The 19,459-nt window shown below is 51.4% G+C and overlaps 1 long non-coding RNA gene across 1 annotated transcript in view; it reads right to left on the reverse strand.

Annotated features, from left to right (window-relative positions):
* Positions 1 to 8,089: 8,089 nt before the first annotated feature.
* The window catches only part of LOC129688119 (uncharacterized), a 13,683-nt gene continuing 2,313 nt past the window's right edge, over positions 8,090 to 19,459 (reverse strand). The window contains exons 2-4 of the long non-coding RNA XR_008721863.1: positions 11,042 to 11,148; positions 8,702 to 8,837; positions 8,090 to 8,224 (exon numbers count right to left, since the gene is read on the reverse strand). This is a non-coding gene — a long non-coding RNA (uncharacterized LOC129688119). The remainder of the gene's footprint in view (positions 8,225 to 8,701; positions 8,838 to 11,041; positions 11,149 to 19,459) is intronic.

The raw sequence follows: 19,459 nt of genomic DNA on the forward strand, positions 1-19,459 counted from the left end.
GGCCTTGAACTCACACAGATCCACTTGCCTCTGACTCCCAGAGTACCGGGACTACAGGTGTGTGCCACCATGCCCAGCACTCAAATCTTTTTTTTTTTTTTTAATAGCAGCAGGTCATAAGGATGATGGGTTCTTGACAATACTGGTCAAATAAGACCACAGGTGAAAAGAAAATTTTGTTTTGATTGGATTGTTTTTTGTTTCTTTATTTGATGTTGTTGTTTTGTTTTGTTTGTTTTTTGTTTTTTTGAGACAGGGTTTCTCTACATAGCCCTGGTTGTCCCGGAATCCACTCTGTAGACCACGCTGGCCTAGAGATCACAGAGATCCACCTGCCTCTGTTTCCTTGAGTGCTGGGGTTGAAGGTGTGCACCACCATGCCTGGTGAAAAGTACATTTTAAAATGCAAAACCCTATGCAAAAGCAAGAGACACTGGTCACAGATGTGTTATGCTACGTCCTGGAGAACAAGGAAGCCTGTCTTCCCAGGATCGGCCACAAGAGGGCGCCGTATGGCCCAGCCTGAGTCGCCAGCCCTTTACCACGTTTCCAAGAGCAACCGCCCTTCCTCCTCTTAGTGAGTAAAGGCAAGGAACGCACTCTAGGCGCTCCATCTGGGAAGAGCTTGGGTCTGGGGTACTGTTCTCCCTGTTTCTCCCCTTCCTAGGACAGAAGCCTGCGTCATGGCACTTAGGGATGCTTGTGAAATTGGTCCAGCTGTAGGGACTGTGTGAGGGGTGGTCTCGGCTACAAGGGCTGAATGCATCCTGCATCTGAGTGCCAACTGCGGTCATCTTCACAGCAGGATTTCCCTGGATGCTTCTGAAAGCTGTACAGGCGCTGGGCACACTGTGCACAGAAGATTCTGAGTGGTGCTCAGGTGAATCAAGATTCCTAAACAAGAGGGGTATGGTGGCACCTGCCATTAATCCCAGCATTTGGGAGGCAGGGGCTGGCAGATCTCTGAGTTCAAGGTGATCCTGGTCTACCTCAAGAGTTCTAGGACAGGCAGGGCTATTAGAGAAACCTTGTCTCACCCCCGTTCCCCCAGAAAACCTAAGCAATAAAGAGACACACCTCTAGGATCTTGCTTAACGTTCTTCCTGCCACTCCTCTACCTGGAGACCCTGCAAATCTCAAGTCACGGCATGTGACTGTGACCAGCGGGCAGTTAGCTGGTGATTGGCTCCATGACGGTGTCAAGTAGGAGCTCTAGGAGGAACTACAGCAAAGATGAAGCCTGGAGTCCTTGAGAATACTGTGAGGTCCAGCTGGGTACTATTTCAGGGCTGAAAAGCACAAACTATTGTAGGAGGGGCCCTTGGCCCATCTCTCCTGCTTCCTGTTAGGCACCCAAGTGGCTGGAACGATCCTAGAGTCTCAGGCCCCAGTTCATGGAAGTTGCTCAGGCCTTTCGCTCAGCTTGTTCTGGGGCACACAGGAGCAATGGAGGTGGCCCTCGGCGCCTGGGAATGAGAGTGTAAGGCTGCTTGTTGTAGCCTAAATATGGTGGTTTGGGGGATCATGTGAGGCGTGACTGTTATTATTTAGCCCTGGCTGTCCTGGAACTCATTATGTAGACTAGGCTGGCCTCAAACTCATAGCAATCCTCCTGCCTCTGCCTCCCAAGTGCTGGCATTAAAGGCAGATGCCACCACCAACTGGCCATGTGACCGCCTTAAGTGTCCTGACCTCTAGTGTGGTGGTGCATGCCTGTAAGCCCAGCCCTTAGGTTTACTCATATTTTATTCATGTGCATATTTGTGCGCAGGTGCCCAAGGAAGCCGGTAGTGGGTGTAGGATCTCCCGGAGCTACATCCCTGGAGTGACAAGTAGCTATGAATCTCCCAACATAGGCTCTGGGAACTGAACCCAGGGCCTCTGAAAGGACACCGAGTGCTCTTACCCCCTGAGACATCTCTGCAGCCCAACCCCAGCCCTTGCAGGCTGAAGCAAAGATGATTGCAAGTTCCAGGCCAGCCTGGGCTGCATGGGGGCTACCTGTTGAGATCCCATCTCAATTAACAAACAAACAAACAAACAAACAAATAAATGTGTCCTCAAATGTTGGCTTTGTGGCCTGGGGGTACAACTGAGGCTGTGTCATTGCAGAGCTGGGTTTATGGCCCAAGGTAACTCAGAATCACATACCCGTATGGCATGTGAACATTTGGTTTCAGATTATGTTTTCTGGAACAGAAGGAAAGGAATAGCCATGTGGACCCCCAAGCCCCCTGTGGCCCTTGCTTAACTTTAGGGGTCCCCATACCCCCACAAACCTCTACACTGAAGTACTTTGAGTCATGGCTTGGAGACACCAGCAGAGTGGTGGGCAGCTAGGCTGTGGCTCCTGCCTGCTGCCTCTGTACTGGCCTCTGGAAGTGTCAGCCAAGTGAGGCCACTTGGGGGTTACAGCAGTGAATACTGGGAAGTCCTTTTTTTTTTACTCCATACTCCCGGGATGACACGAGACACACAGCAAAGGTCCAGCACTTTATTACTGCCACAGAACACAGACAGGAAGGCTCTTCTTCCCTAGGGGGAAAGCCAGTGGGGGAGGGGAGGTGCAGCCTGAGGCAGCCAGGCCCCATGCGTGGGGCACATAGGATGGTGAGAATTGTAAGCGTTGGCTGAATCCTGTCAAAACGATTCCTGAGTGTGGCCTAAGCTGTCTTAATCTCTTTCAGCCTTGGGCTCCTTGTCGGCTACTTCCTTGGGCTGGTGTGAGGACCAAGATGGAGCTGACTGTATGAACAGCCAGAGAATGGAAGGTGGTACTGATCAAGTGTGATGTCCTCAGAGCGGGGTCAGCAACAGCCTCGGAGTGTGGGAAGGAAGGAGCCTCTCTTCAGACATGTCCTCTGGGTGCTGATGGTGCCCCTGGGACTGCCTGGTCTCTGGAGATGTGAGGCCGCACAACACGATGAGGGCTGTGGCTATTGCCGCCTCCACCAGCTCAGCAAAAATGTACTAGGGACAGCTTAAGGATAGTTCTAAGGTGTGTGAGTGTGTGTGGGGGGGCGCATGAGTGTGTCCTCTGTCACCTTCCACCTTATGATTTGGGGACACTGTCTCTCACTAAACCTGGAGCTCATCAACTCTGGCTAGACCGGCTGGCTGTAGAACCCCAGGGGGCCTCCTGTCTTTCTCCCCACCAGCACTAGGATTTTGAGTGTGCCACCACACCTGGCTTTCTACACAGGCTCTGGGCATCCAAACTCAGCGCTTTACGAGTGCCTGAGTTCTAGCTTCCCCTTGACGCTTATTTCTTTTTTATTGTGTGTGTACAGGTTTGCTGCACACAGCAGGCCACGCCTGTGGAGGCCAGAGGATAATTTTCAGGAGTCAGTTTCTCCTTCCACTATGTGGATACTGGAGACTGCAGTCAGGCCTTCAGATTTGGTGGCAAGTGCCTTTCCTGATAAGCCACCTCTCTCATCTCCCCAGCCCAAGTTCTGTTTTATACCTGGATTTCATTAGCAATTTTGACTTTCATCCAGTCCGCATCCCAATATGTAACCAGAGAGGCAGTCTTTAATTTTAATTGTAGTTAAACGTTGGTACTTTTTGCTTCACCTACCCTTAAGAGAGGGTCTCATGTAAGCCCAGACTGGCCTCAAACTCACCATTTAGCCACAATGACTGCCTACCTGTGTTCCTGCTGCCTTTACCTGCCATGTGCTGGGATTACAACATCTACCGTCACACCTGAGCTGTGCAGCTGTTAGGCACGGAACCTAGGGATTCAAGCACTCCAGGCCAGCACGCTACCAGCTGAGCTATGTCCTGGCTATAGATTGTTTTTTGTTTTTGAGACTGCATCTCTCTATGTAGCTCTGGCTGTCCTAGAACTCACTCTGTAGAGCAAACTGGCCTCCAATTTGGAGATCTGCCTGCCTCTGGCTCTGCTGGGATTAAAGGGAGGAGCACCCAGCCCTACATTTTTTTTTTTTTTTTTTTTTTTGGCTCAGACACTGAATGCCAGTGGCCACTGAATTTGAAATCAACCCTGGCTCTGCCTTTTGCTGTCTAGGTGACCTTTCTCTGGTTTAGGCCTAAGGAAAAGCCAACTGTAAGCCGTAGAAGCATCTCTGGCAAGAGGTGAATAAGGCTTAAGCATGTCAGTGGCTCAAAAGTGATCGGACAGAAAGAATTTTGGTAGAAGTTTGCAGAAACAGAATGGAGGCTGTGTATATGGGGAGCACAGTGTTCCTGCAGTGGGCAGATGCACCACCAGGGGGCGCTCCAAATCTTGTATTGTCTACCTTGAAAGCTCATTGTACTGTGGCGGTGCTCCATATCCAACTCAGATTAATGGTTGTTAGTTTACCTAACTGATTTAATAAACTTTTAAATACATTTGCGTGTTACTTTCTTAATAATGTGGCTATGGCCCTGTGGCCCCTCCTCACCACAAGGCCTGCAGGGAAGGAATGCGGAGGGTCAGAGAGGAGAAAAGGCTGTCCCATGGAGTTCTGGTTTAACCACTGCGACTTGAAGACAAAGTTTCTCAAGAGTGAGGCAGTTCTGAGGTTCCCACATCCAGCCTCCTGGGGCTGTTGTGAAATATGGACACAGTGGAAAGAAAAGCAATGCAAAGGTCAGAGCTCCCAAGGCCTCTTACCTCCAGTGCCTTCTCCCCCCTCATCCCGGGGAGGAAATGCCACGCTGGGAAGGAGGCAGATCCAGCTGTGAAGCCATGACCTCAAGAACAGTATTTCCAGGAATCCCCATCTCAGCATCCAAGGGATTCCTGGGAAAACTGGACCGTGAGGACAAGGTGGGAAAGAGATGCCTTCAGCACTCGCCATGCCCCTAGGGACTGGCAGTTTTCTCTGCTTTCAGCCCTAGCTCTGGCAGCCAGTTCCCAGGGTGCAGCTTCTTGCTCTGAGAAGAGAGACTAGAGCTTTGAGTGACTTGGAAAGTACCTTCCCTGTGATCAAAGGACAGCTGGCTGATGTAGATCAGAACTGATAAGAAAGCATCTGGGACCAGCTCCCCCACCCCTGACGCCCCAGTCACCACACATACTCTGGCACTTTGGCCCATGACTATGAAGTCTGTTCCAAGGCTCTAGAGACTTTCTCCCTGTGCCCCCCCCCCCCCAGTAGGTCACTTAAATTCTGAGCCTCACTTGTCCTTAATTGTAAAGCGGTATCAAACAGGACCCACTGGGTGGGTGAAGGGTCAGGATGAAGAAAGCGAGGGAGGCCACGGGATTCTTAGAAGTATGTGGACCTGCCTCTGTTACTAGAGCCGAATGATGGACATGACCAGAGTAGGGTTTGTTCTGTTTTCCTACTCTCTGACTCCAGGTTCCATAGACTCAACAGTGGGTACGAAGGTAGAGTTGAAGGCAAACAGATGAAGACACAACCCCAGCTCAGCATTACCCATAGGTGACCTAAGGCCAGCCAGTTAACGGAGACTTAGCCCTTCCTCTGACTGGGCTTGGGAGGTTAAATATCGATATTCCAGTGCCCGTCACCTCTCTGAAGCAGACATTTGTGAGATGCCTGGACCAGTTTAGGCAAGAGCACAGAGCCAAAGTGAGAGGCTCTGAGCAAAGATTGTGAGTCCAAGCCTAACAGGGATGTGTGATGTTTTGATGTTGCAACATGACAGTGTCATCTACAGTGTGTTGGGCTGCCAGGACCTTGGGCCACTACCTCCCTGGACTAAGAGTTGTTAGGACTGTCTGACCTACAGAGATGAATGGGTTTCAGTCCAGAATCATTTACAGTGCCTATTCAGTATGCAACGTTGAAAGGGTTCTGGGGTGTGTTGGAACCCTCCCAGAATGGGTAGCTGCCTCCGTTTGTTAGCTGTGTCCTCTCTGGGCTCAGGAAGAGGAAGTGGGGGCAGGATGTTGGTGCTGGCCGCTACTGAATGGGCCAGCACTTACTGTTACACATGGCACAAGAGTGATCGGGCCCGGTACAGCTTGAGCCCAGGAACATCGCCACAAGCTGCTTCAGAGTCTAAGGACAACCTACGGAGCCTGCTTACCCCTCACTGACACTTACCACATCTCGGTGACGGCTGCAGAACAACTTCTCCCTTCCTGAGCTACAGTGCTTCATCTCAGACTCCCAACTGACCAGAGATGCAGCACTGCACCTCAGGCTGGGAGACAGGCGCTCCGAGAGCGCTCAGGCTGCGGCTTTCTTCCTGGGCAGGAGAAGGAGTGTGAGCATGCGCAGTGTGCCTGCCCCCCCCCCCATCCTGTTCTTGCCTTGCCCTGGGGCCCTCTGGGATTGAAATTTCCACCTTTCTTTTCTTTTTCTTTTTAAGTTAGCTTTCTTGAGATAGACCCATCCATTTAAAGTGTGCACTTTTTTTTTTTTCTTCACTGCTGGGAATGGAACCCAGGGCCTTGTATATTTAGGTATGTGCCTGCTCTTGTGATTCCCGCTCTTGTCCCCCACCTGTCTCAGTATGCACTCTGGGCAAATGACTGCCTGTGAGGAAGCATCTCTTACTTCTTTGGAGCCCACCCCAAACCACCCACTCACCCTGCTTTTGCCAGGATCCCAGGGTCCCCAGAAGGTCTTTGCTTCATGGTGGCTGTGGTGACCTCCTCGATGTTGGATGACACATACTTTCAGGGTTGGCTGAAGGGGACAGGCAGCCTTTCCTCAGGGCTGGGAGAGAACACACACACACACACACACACACACACACACACACACACACACGTCTACCTCCATTTTTAGAAACCCCGAAGCTCCTAGGCCTTTTAACAGGAATCTCGCAGCAACCCCAAGTTGGGGATGGGGTGCAGGAGCAGTGGGAAAAACCTCGCTGATTTGTTGCTAAGGCCAGGGCACTTCTGCCTGGGGGCATCTCCAGCCAATAACCAACTTCCTTCTGTCTGGAATCCTCAGAAACTTTCCTCAGTCCTTTAACTAGGAGGTCTGAGCATAGGACTCTATTGGAGTCAGAACATTTTGTTCTCTCCATTCTCTCCACGTCATTCCCTGCAGCTCCCATGGACCCTGGGAGAGGTAGCACTAAACCTGGCCAAGGGACATTTCAGTAAGTAGCTAGGAGGGTTGGACACAGCACAGCTGGGTTGCTAAGAGCCTTCCCTGGGGGTCCAACTGTGCCCAAAGCCCTTCTGTCTATACTGCCTTTGCTTTGGGGGGGGGCAGCAGAAAGAGTGGATGAATGCTGGGAGTCATCTGGTGACCACACCATTTGAGTTGTCCCCTGCTACTTTGTCCTCCCTCCCCCTTATTTCCTTCTTCTCCACTGCCCCCCCATCTTTCTTTTTAGAAATACAGACACGTGTAGGTCAGGCTAGCCTCAAACACATTCATCGTGTGGAACTCCTGATCCCCCTGCCTCTACTTCTGGAATTCTGAGATTATAAGCATGTGCCACAAATGCCTGACAAGCCACAGAAGCAGGGGACAGTGCAGTACTAATGCTGCATTCTCACATAATTGTTTTAAATTCTGGATAGCGTTAGTTTTCCATGAATAACAAGTATTCCTGCTTAGGTACATAAAAAGATGCACCTTACACTTTATAATTCATTTGCAGACATAGGTGAAAAAGAAGACATCTGATGCCTAGGTTTGGGCCAGCATGCCAGAGCCTGTACTACCTTTCAGACAGCTTGTATGGCTGGAACCAATCACCTTGGATGGAGGACCAGGAATGGGGGTTGTGGGGTTGGGGCTTCAAGATTTGCAGACACAGATTCACAAAGGGGGAACGAAGAGCTGCTGTTATCCCAGCCTGGGATAAAGGGAAAGCACAGCCAAGATTTTACATCTTGGTGTGACACAGGAACTGGACAGAAGGTGGCCCATCTTTCTTAAGGAGAAGTAAATGGCCAGACAGTCCTGACAGGTAGATCTTCAGCCAAGAAAGGTCCTTGCCCCATCTTCCTTGTCTCATCCTTGGATAAAGACTATCTAGTGCTGTCCCTGATTCTAGACTAATTAAACTGGTGAACATTTAATTGCACATATCCCCAAAGGTTGCCAAGGCTCCAGAGAAATACAATTTTCCCAGGGTAGGGGTACAAGGCACCATGCTGGGCTTCCTAACTCAGAGCAGCCGAGCCTGGCCCCTCACCTTAACCTCCATGCTCGATTTCTTAGTCCTCTGGGCTTGCGACAGGGTCTCATAGCAGTGCTGGCTCATTCAGCAGACCCAGCACCACCTCTGCCCTCCTGGCAGGGCACAGAAGGCTGAGGAGGAAGGAAAGCACCTGAGGAGGACATGGGGCAGACTCAGCAGAACTCCGGAGAGCCTGCGAAAGGACTGCCAAGAGCTTACAGCCAGGGAGGCTCCTTCCCTCATCCCCCCCTGGCTAACGCAAAAGGCCTCCTGGAAGGGGTAGGGTGGGGACTAGGATGGTGGGGAGGAGCAGTGGGGCAGGAAGATGCACCTTCTCTCTCTGGCCCCAGGAACACGCACGTGTACATGTGTTGGGCTGGTAGGCAGAGTTTGTCCAGACCCTCCCTCCAGTGAGGCTTCACTGAGAAGAGCTATGCAGCCTACCTACATCATTTTCTCCAAGAAAAGCCCTTCGCCCTGCAGTGCCGTTGCAAGATAAGAGAGGCTTGGGGATCTAAGCTCCATCTTCAGCCGACAGAGATGTTTCTCACTGGGCCCTTTCATCTCTGGGTCTTGGTTCTCCATTCTGTTAAAAAGGTGGCTGAACCAGGCAGACCCCGGATCTTACCTGGTGCTGTTGGCGTTGGCTCTCTGCAGCTTGGAGGCCTGTGGCTAGAGGCTGGCTGGCCTTTTCTCCTATCCCCACGTCTTGAGAAAATGTCTCCAGCCTGGGGAATCTCTGTCTTCTGTCTGTTGGGAAGCTCCTGGGAGGGGTGAGAGGAGGGGAAGCTGAAGGAGAAAATAAACAGTGGTTGTCTGGATAGTCTCTGGCCAGGCCCAGGCAGGAGGCTCAGTGGCTCCTGCCCTTATATGGCAAGGCTGCTCCGAGTTAGGAACCCTGCCTGTCAATCCCCACCTCAGTCACTGCTCAGAGGACTGAGGGCCACCGGTGGTCACCTGAGCTGCTACCCGGAGGGCAGGCAAGACCTAACACATATGCCACTATCCCAGGAATTACCTATAGAAACTGAGCGGCTGTCTCATCCTCTGATTGGTGTAGCAGGTGGAAGGGAGACTACTGCATTGAAGGGAGTAGCCAGGTCCAAACTTAACTGCCATCTCATAGAGTCCTTTCATTCTGGGGAAAAGGGAGGGGAGACAGGGCTTTGTTTCTCCCCGTAAAAATAAGAAAATGAAAAAAATACTTAATCCTCAGTCGGCCCTATGAGATGAGACCAATTGCCTCTCCATTTTGCAGAAGAGAAAACAGGTCCAGAGAGGCTAAGAACAACTCTGCAACTGAACGGGAAATGAGGTAGGACTTAGGCTGTCTGGTGTCAGGGCCTGGCATCTGGCATCAGGTTTTAAGTTGATTGCCTCGTTGCCGCATGGAGGGGCAGATTTAGTCATCACAAATGCTTTGTAGAAAGCTGATTGTGTTGGAGGTGTGTCCCTGGAAAACCAGGAAGGCCCTGATGTTCCACAACAGAGCCTAAAGGGAGCAGTTTCATTAGGCAGGGACAATAAGATATTTACAGGGCATCCTCAGCATAAGACATGGGGCCTGGTACAAATTAGGGCCTCAGAGAGGGGCTGTGAGGAGGCACTGAATGAATGAGCCTCAGTGGTCACAGCTGTACCGGTTACAATTCCAGCCCTGCAGCCTTTTCTGAGGCTCAGCTGAAGAACCGAGTGAGAAAGCACCAAACATCTTTAACATGGCTTTCCCCCTCCGCTCACGGGTCCCTTCTGCCCCCTAAAGCGGCCTCCAGTGTCTCCTTGTGCTGACGCTTCCTAATCTGTTCCCCCTCCATCCAGCTGTGGGACTGAAGGGTCAGTTGTGCTCAGGGCCCGGGCCCTGGACTCTGAGCCGAACCTCAGGCTAGGCCCAAGTCCCAGGCCCACAGCAGTGACCGTGGGAGAGGCTGTGGAGGGGAGCCCGGGGGGTGGAGAGGGGTGGGCTGCTGGGAACAGCTCAGAAATGTGCCTCATACAAGCACTAACATCCTGTGTGCTCTCAGGCCAGCCCTGGAACCTCCCTCACCCCATCCATCATCCTGGCATCGTCTGCAAGGCTCCTTCCTGGGACTGGATTGGGGGAGGGATTGGGGGCTCAGGGCCGACTGTCGCCATGCCAGAGAGAGTGCAGCTGGCTACTCTACAGGCCTGCTTAATGTCCGCCATAGGGCCCCTGCAGAGGAGGCGCCTGCAGACTCCTAATCCAATTTGTTTACACCAGTCTCTGCAGCACATTTGCTCACCAGTGAAGACCAGGTGCGTGCTGTGTTGGGGTGCACGTTCACACACATGTGAAGGCTACACAGGGGTGAGCGGGTGGACTGTGTTACATAAGCCTTGTCATTCACCCACAGAATAGTGTTTCCTGTGTGCCTCCCGGCTTTCCCTTCACTCACCTCCGGTTCTTCCTCTGTTTATTCCTTCCCTGATAGCTCTGCGCCAGACCCTTCTACGCTGCCTGACTTGCAATCCTGAGTGAGCGCCTCCCTTCTGGATCTCAGTTTCCCTACCTGTCTTATGGAGGCTTTTACCATTGCTCTTTCCTAGGTGCTACCAAATGCAGGCCGCTGACAGCTCAGACCCCAGCAGGGCTGAAGGATGGCTTCTACCTCTGGGAGCTGCTGTTATCAATAGTGTAGTCCTTGCCCAGAGCCCCGGGTACCGCTCCTACAAAGCTCTTCCATCTCTAAGGAAGGTCGGACAATGTAGTGGGAAGGGGTCTCAAGCCTGTTGGGTCCCCTCTTCTTTGCTTCTACCTATTCCACCTCCGTCCCAGCCTTCAAGATTGCCGAAAGGCAGCTGGTTGGCTAAGCTCTGCTCTTTAGGACTCCAGGCCTGGTTTCCTGGTCATTCTGAGCATTAGGATGGAGAGCTTGTCTGAGGGTCCCAAGTTATTCCTAGAGATATCAGAGTTGGGGTGTATGTGGGGGTGATGGAAGGGAGGACTTACAGTTCTGGGAGCAGATCACCATCCCTTCTCTGCTTCTCAGAAAGACTCCTCTCTGGGGCTCATTGTTCTCCAGTGCAGGGAGGAATTCTACCCACCATCACTCTTGCCTGAAAGGAACAAAAGATCCGGCTTGTCAGAAGTATGCTAGGCCACCCTCTGACCAGAGTGTTGAACCCCCAAAGGTCCTGTGCCTGAAATTGCTCTCTGAGAAAAGAGACTGGGCCACTCCTAGCCCAGAAGCCTTGAGCTGACTTGCCGAGGTTTGTCAGGCCCTTGGACCCTACATGGTCATGATCCCTGCTGGGTTTTCAAAGGGGGATCTCAAGAAAACTCTAAGCTCTGAGAGCAGGTGGGATCATCACCCCTTCTAAGACAGCTGGATGTGTCAGCGAAAGCTCTTGTTCTGCAAGGGCTGGTGGCCAGTGGTTCTCACTTCTTGTGTCACAATGGGCTGTGCTGGAGAAGACTATAACTTGGGATTAACTCAGTGACCAAGACACCTTCCAGACTCACGAGGCGTTCAGCCTGCAAAATAACTCCAGAGTGTTACCTCTACTGCTGAGGTGGGAGGGGTTGAAAGAGGCTTTGTAGTTTGCTCAGAGTAATTTACTGACCAGTACCCAAGGCAGACAAGGAGCTAGGCTCAGCTGGTTATCCTCTGAGCTCGGAGGACCATAAAGCCAAGCTCACATGGTCAAGGTCATTGCCAAAGCCAGGACCAGTCTTGCAGGGAATAAGCCATAGCTGTTCTTTTGGGAGAGTCTTTCTACCTTAGCTTCTATTTGTCAGCTCCCTCCCACACACAGGTTCCATGGCTCCTGACTCCAGGGCCTGGTTGCCACTGTATGCCTGGACAGAAGAAAGGAGAGGTGGGGCCTGCTTTGGAATCTCATCCCTAGCCTGGAATCTCATCCATCTGGGCCTGAGAATCCTTGTCTTCTCTTGGCTTTTGACATCACATCCTTGTTTTTGACAGTCGAGGCAATAGAGAGCGAACACAGTTCTAGGCACATGATAAACAAAGAATAATGGGGGCAGTTCCTATCATTAGCATGGTAAGTGCAGGGGCAGGAGGGACATCTAGAGATGCAGAGGCTGACTGCAGGAACCACCGCTGCCTGGCCCCTCCTCGAGTTCCCTCCTGCACAGCTTCCCTTGGCTTCTGTTCCCACAGCGCCCTCAGCCCCTTGTCACCCTGTAAAGTTCACCAAGCTCACACGCTCCCTGCTTGCTCCCCAGGGAATGCTGTTCTGGAACTCTTGAGCAGGCCTCGGGAATGCAGCTTGAGGTGGACACCAGAAGCCCAGGGAAAGGGAAGAAAAGGAAGAAAAAAAGGCCCCTGGCTCCCCCAGAGGCCCGAGCCTTCCCTCCAACAGCTCAGATCCTGGGGTGAGAGGAAGAGCCGAAACACCTGGATGCTTAGCTTTCCAATGAGGGCAAAATCCGGGAAGAGGAATGGCTTTCTGCACAGCCTCCCTTGGCTTCTTCAAGCAAGGTGGGGGAGAAGGGTCGGGAGCTCTTGATGCACCTCCCCTTTTGCTACGAATGTTTGCCCCAGTCTCATTAGAAGCCTTCTTAGTGCCATTTCACAAAAGAAGGCAACAAGGGTCTCAGAGCTCACAGCACTCTCCTAAGGTCACAGTCACACCATTCATTACTGAGTCCCCGTTGGCCTCATGCAGTCTAGCACACACTGTCCTCGATCCCCTGAAGCTCAGATTCTCTAGGAGGGAAGGATACTGAGACAAGAGAAAACATTTTTAGTAAGAACAGAAATCATCTGGGCCCTGGCCAGGCCACCAGACACTGGAAGCTTCGGCTTTCTTGTTGTAGGCGTGGCTACAGCATTTTTCTCTTGTTTGTTGTGTATTAGTTTAACAACCAAAACCCTCATTGCCATTAGAAACAGCTTGCTGCTGTTTTGTCTGCCTCTTTTGGGCTTGTGTATATGTTTGTGTATTCCGGCACACACATGGAGGCACAGGCTCATACACAAGTGTTCGTGCATGAGCATGTACCAGGAAATATGAAGCACAGAGCTTGCCATTAGGTATCTTGTATTACTCTTTACTATTTTAAAATTATTATTATTATTAAATATGTCTCTCTCAGTGTGTAAATGCAGTGCCCTCATAGGCCACAAGAATGTGTTGGATCCCCAGGGAACTGGAGTTCTTGTTGTAAGCCACCATGTGTGTACTGGGAATTGAACCTCGGTCCTCTGCAAGAACAGCCAGCATTAAGTGCAGAGCCATCTCTCTAGCCCCTCTACCCAAATTCAGGTCCTCATATCATGCTTGCACGGGCAAGTACTTTATCAATGGAGCCACCTTCCCAGCCAGTCTTGCCTACTTTATAAAGAATAGGAATCTCGGAGCTAGAGAGATGGCTCAGAGGTGAAGAGCACTGGCTACTCTTCCACAGGTCCTGATCTCAATTCCCAGCAACCATATGATGGCCCATAACCACCTATAACGAGATCTGGTGCCCTCTAATAAATAAATAAATCTTAAAAAAAAAAAAAAAGAAAAGAAAAAGAGGAATATGCAGGGTTGTAGGGCTTAGTAGGAATGGTTATACTTCCCAGATAATAGGCACTGGTTTCTTCTGCATTGTTTAGGGCAAGAAGATTAGCAGGTAGGGATAGAGCTCCTGCAGATAATCCCTGCAGCTCAGCTTACTGCAGTCTTCTCTCTGGGTGTCAGGAACTACACGTACAGGTCATGGTGGGAGAGGACATGGTGTCAGGACTCTCCCAACTCATCCCGTCCTCATAGCTCGGCTCAAAGCTGTGGCAGGACCTGAAATCTTGGTTTGTCCTGGTCTCATAGCCTCGTTCAGAGAAGAACAGGGAGGCACAGAGAGGGGAGGGTGAAGCAAGGGATGCAACAGGAGTGCTTGTTAAGTCAGCCATCCAAGGGACACCCAGCTAAGGTCCCGACCTCATCTGTCGACTGAAGGATGTCATTGGTCCACACAGGGGGCCTCTGGGAGGAAGGTGGAGGGGAGGGAGAAGAGGGCCTTAAGTTCTCTGGCTTTGAAGATGGAATAATCACGACTTCCTTCTCCAAATAGCTTTTGGCTCTTCCTAGAAGCCAGATGGCGGATGTTTGGAATGTATGTTGTAAATACTGTTTCAGGAGGGGGTGGGGGCACAGATGTGTCACTTTCTTCAGTAACCAGAAAGGAGATCTGAGGGAAGGCAAGAGGAGCTGAGCCGCTGTGAAAGGATCTGGGAAGAGGAGGGTGGGGGGGTGCACAGAGAGAAGAGACATGGGGGGGGATAGAGGTGGGGGGGGTTCATGCTGATGGCCGCAAAGAAGGGTAAAGGGTAAGGAGAAGGGAGACGGCAGCAGCTGGGGAGGGGGCTGTGTGCAGAGAAACAGCTCCATCTTGGGTTAGGAGTAAACCCTCCATCTAAAAATAACTCAGCCTTTCCCCCAGCAGGGCTGGCAGCAGGGCTGAGAAAGGCACACTTGCCCTTTTATGGTAAGAAAAAAAAAATCCAGATTCTCAGAGGGAAGCTGGACTGGAGCCTACAACTCAGGATGAAGCCCAACCATGGGGTCTAGGGTGGGACAGGGCTAGCAGGGGTGCAACTTGGTGGGATTTTCTGGCCTGAGTCCCTGCCTTCTATGAAGAAAGAGGCGAGGTAGAGGCAACAGGGGCTACCTGGGGAAAGCCTTGCGGGTGTGCTGAATGCTGGGATTGGGTCCTGGGCATCCTTGGTTCCCACAGTTCCCAGTTTCCAGGATGAAACAGTCCAGGCAGGGAAGGAGATTAGATTTTTTTGTGCAGGAGTCTGAGGCACTGAGGCAAACTGACGCACATTCATACCAGGATGGCTTTTGTGCCATTGTTCTGGAAAGCCCTGTAGACAGCGAGAAGTGCACTGACTTGGGAATCAGAGGCTCTGGTCCTCTTCCAGTTGTGACTTGCTTTGTGACTTTGAATACTCTGCTGACCCTTTTGGTCTTGGCTTCCCTCAGTGGGATGGTTTAATTTAATTTATTATTATTAGTTTTTTTTTTTTCAAGATAGTGTCTTACAATGTAGCTTTAGATGTCTTAGAACTCACACTCACTACGTAGACCAGGTTGGCTTGAACTCATAGAGATCTACTTGCCTCTCTGCATCCCAAGTTGCTGGGACCAAAGCTGTGAGCCATTATGCCTGGCTGACTGGGATAATTTTAAAGTGTTTCCCAATACACATACTCTCTCTCCCTCTCTCATGCATGCACAATCACACACACACACACACACACACACACACACACACACACACAGTTTCATACTGCATGGTTCATGCTCACCTTGAACTTACTAAGTATGTCAGGCTAGTTTCGAGCTCACATCAGCCCTCCTCAGATTTCCGAGGACTGGATTGCAGGCATGAGTGACCATGCCATTCTCACTTCTACGCTTTTTCTCTCTCTGGGAATTTCTTGGCTAGAGAGCAAAGCTTGGGGATACAAGAATCTGTAGGCTGCTGTTTTCTTCCTGTGGCTCACCCACTCCCTGTGCCAAACCTCCAGGGTAAATCTGAGATGAGAGAGGCAGTAGATCTTGGGGGGGGGGAATCCTCTGCTTTTCTGGCTCTTTGGGTCTGGACCCTACTGAATGTCCTAAGGCTGGAAGGTACCTCTTGTTCAAGGTTATATGGAAAGTTAGGCAGAACCGAACAGAGCCAAGGACTTCCCTGTGCCAGCCTTGGCGCTTCCTTTTGCAAGAGGCCCCCTCCCGTTTGTAGTTCCAATAGCTTGGGGACATCTCTGGCCATGTCAAGGGACTTGGAAAACAGAACAGCAGGAATTAGCTGACAACGGACCATGGCATCTCCTGGCTGGGTACCTGACTCTCCTCTGCCCTTGCCTTTGATATGAGGAGCCTCGAGTCCCCAACATTGGCTAGAGGGCAAAGGAGTTCTAAAGGATGTGTCTACTTAGTGTGATGATCTTGGGGAAGTCTCTCCTCACCTTCTTTATCGCTGTCACGAGGTGATAGAGCTCTGTTGCTTATATGCCAAGAATATTGTACCAGGAAGACAACAGATTACCAGGGGGAGGACATCAGAAAGTTCTAGTGTTGGCCAGCCTGAGGCAGGGGCTTATCACTCAGGGTCCCCCAAAGCCTCTTCCCTGCACCCTTTCCTTTGTTCAGGAAAGCCTGGACTCTCTGTTCCCAGGCTGAACCTGACTGGTGAGTATCCCTGCCTGTTGGCCTCGCTGGTGTTTGTCTCCACTGTCCCAGGACTCTCCCCAGGCCTGGCTGGTCCTGGGCATCTTCCCTGGACTGTCCCCCTCCCCAGGCTCTAGAAGGTAATGGAATACCTGCAGTTGTTCCCGTGCCCCAGCTCACTATACTGACTTTTGTGAGTCAGCCCAGGGGAGCTGCTTGCTTTCCTCACTGGCTTCCTGTTACACCCACTGCTGGGGAAAAGGAGGGAGCAGAAGAAGGAAAAACTGAGACATCGTGATCACAAGTCAGCCTCTTTCCTGTGACCCTGCTGGAATCTCCACGCAGACTCACTGGAGCGTGTGAACACGCTCTCAGAGACTCTGCCCCCACGGTCTCCATCCTGCAGGGTGGGAGGCCATTGGATGGATGAATGGCCTCCAGGGACCTTGTTCTCATAAATAGGCTCCAGGTCTCTCTGGTCAGGCCTGCATTCCCCTGGGAAGAGCAAAAAGATCACAGTGGGCTAATAGGAAGTAGGGGGTAGGGGAACTCAAGAAGCTCCTGTGAAAACTCAGGGCAGAATTGACGTCATATCTGGCTAGGATCTGACACGCAGGCAGCCAGGGACTCGACGCTCAGTGGGCTGTCCCATGGCAGCCTGTGGGGCATGTGAAGTTGCAGGCTGCTGGTGGGAAAGGCCTCCAAGTGTCCCTGACACCTGACTTCTCTGTGTCATCTCTGCTAATTGTGAATGCTTTTTGGGATAAGAAACTCCCTACTTCCAAGCCACCCATCCCTCTTTGAACATACTATTGGAGATGTCCCTCTAGGGTGAAGATACTGCCAGCATGTCTGGGGTTTCGTGCCCTGTCCTCTGGGCTTCAGAATCCCTGCTCCTCAACAAACTACTGAGCTGTTTGAAGTTGTGACTGTCCCGGCTCTTCTTTTCCCTCAATTTGACATTTGAGCATCACCCCATGGCCATGTTCCCTCATCTCTCAGTTCCTCTGGGGCTCTTGGTCTGATGGGATTTTGGGGAAGGGGACAAACAGATGGAAGAAAACTACCAACAGAAACCAAAAGCTTCCTGACTACTGCAGCCACTTCAGAGTCCCGGTCTTTCCCTTTACCTGCCCCCCTCCTCAGTGAGCCTCTAGACCCCCTTAGAGTTCTGAAAGCCCCTTTGCAGTCCTGCTATTAGAGAGGACCCTCCCATCTCCTCTCTTCCCTGTCCTCTCAGATGGAGCTTCGGTGTCTACATGGACTGATGCTGTCACCATCCCCAATAGTGACATCAGGACCTGAAGAGCTCATGGGGCAGAGCACTCCCTCGAGGTTAATGGCTACGGAGTCAGGACCAGGCCCTTGGGCAGTTCGCCTCGGGGGATACCTTAGGCTCTTTGAGGTTGGTGGCTGTATGCCTGAGACACACTGACTCAAAGAAGGCAGGCAAGTAAGTGAGGGTGGTATCGTAGCCACTACTTTTGCCACCTAGGCCAGCAGCCTGTTTTGACTCCTGGCCATTTCTGTTTGGCTGGCGGGGGGGGGGGGGGCAGAGGAGGAAGGGCTGATAGAGGGAGGCTCTTTCTAGCTTCCTCCCTGTGATACAGTTAGGGTCCACAGGAACATAGATTGACATGGCTCTTGGCCTAGCTCACTGTTCCATCGGCAAGACTCAGAAGGGCTGTGTGAGGAAAGGGCTGTTCCTGGGGCTGATGAGGCCTCGAAGGAGGCACAGATCACCTGGAAGTGACCTAAACAGAGTCTGTATTTGCTGCCCTCAGCTGGACTATCCTTGAGAATGGGGATAATGTGTATTTTGTCACCGTAGTTATTCTTAATCTAGAAGGCACACAACTTCCTCCCCTAAATGTCAGGTGTCCCACAAAGGAGGTGAAAGCTGGAACCTGTTCTGATTCACACATAGCCCTTTTGGCTGGTTTTAGAAAATAGCAGTTAAACACATGGAGTCAGCCAGATTTGGGGATGAGTCCCAATTTTGCCTATTTACCTATGTGACTTTGAGCAAATGATCTGGACTCCACACATCTGTCTGACCGAAGGGATCAACATACTTACCTCAGGGTACTGGGCAAGGAGGCCTTGATACATAGCAATTTGAGTTGTGTGGGAGATTGCAGTGCTGGGAATGGAGCACAGGTCCTTGAGCGTTCCAAGCATTGGCTCACAACATCTCCAGTGTGATAACTCTTTTCCGAGACAGAGTCTCAGGTAGCCCGGGCTGGCCTTGAACTCACTATGTCGCTGAGTATAGCCATGAATTCTTAATCCTCTTGCCTCCACCTCCTGAGTGCTGGTATTACAGGCATGTACCAACATTCCTGACCTGAGAATTGTTATTTTTGAAGTAATATTATTCCTCAGCATCCAAGAAGCTAGGAGTCAGCAGGGCATCTCCTCTCTGAGAAGCTGGGTGGGGTGGTAGCAGCTGCCTTTTCTTGCCTAGTCCCTGTGGGTTCATCATTGCTCCATGGGCTTCAAGAGCTTCAGCTGTTCTAATCCAAACAGCTCAATGAACTATCCTTGTTAAGTACCTTAATCTCCCTACTTTACAGATGGAGCAACGGAGGTTCAAGAAACCTCAGCTGCTTCCAGGCCAAAAAGGGGAAAAAAAGTAAGATTCAAACCGAAGCAGTCTGTGCCGACCTGGCGCTGTGACCTCAGCTTCCTGTGTCTTCACATTGTTTTTACAGCACTTTTATTATCTCTGCCTGGTTCATCTTGGACAAAGGGAAACACCCCCCCCCCCCCAAGCCCATGCAGAACTCTGTATCTGCAACAGACCTGGAAAGTGGCTTGAAGGAGCTGGGCTGTGTGCGCAAGGCCCCCTGGGCATCAGACATGTTTCAAATTGGAGAAAAGGTTTGTGGTGTTGCGAGGCTGCCACCAAGAGATTATTTTGCAAGTAGGAAAATGGCTGATCCCAGAGCTCTTGCATTGTATGCTGATGCCAGATCCCTGTGGGGCTTGTCTAGACAGGCTGTTAGCAGAGGTTGTCCCTTAACTCTATCCACTCGAGCCCTGCAGCTCACCCTTGGGCGGGCACTGGACCTAGGATGCACCAGGATAACTACTGCTCAGCCTCCTCCCTCCCCCAGGGTCTTCCTAAGTGCCTATGTGGACAAGGACCAGCAGCCTGCACAGTGTACATTAGTGTGCCTTCCTTCCTTCCTTCCTTCCTTCCTTCCTTCCTTCCTTCCTTCCTTCCTTCCTTCCT

The sequence above is a fragment of the Psammomys obesus genome, unplaced genomic scaffold (assembly GCF_907164565.1).
Source record: "Psammomys obesus unplaced genomic scaffold, mPsaObe1.curated_primary_1811, whole genome shotgun sequence".
Lineage (NCBI taxonomy): Eukaryota > Metazoa > Chordata > Mammalia > Rodentia > Muridae > Psammomys > Psammomys obesus.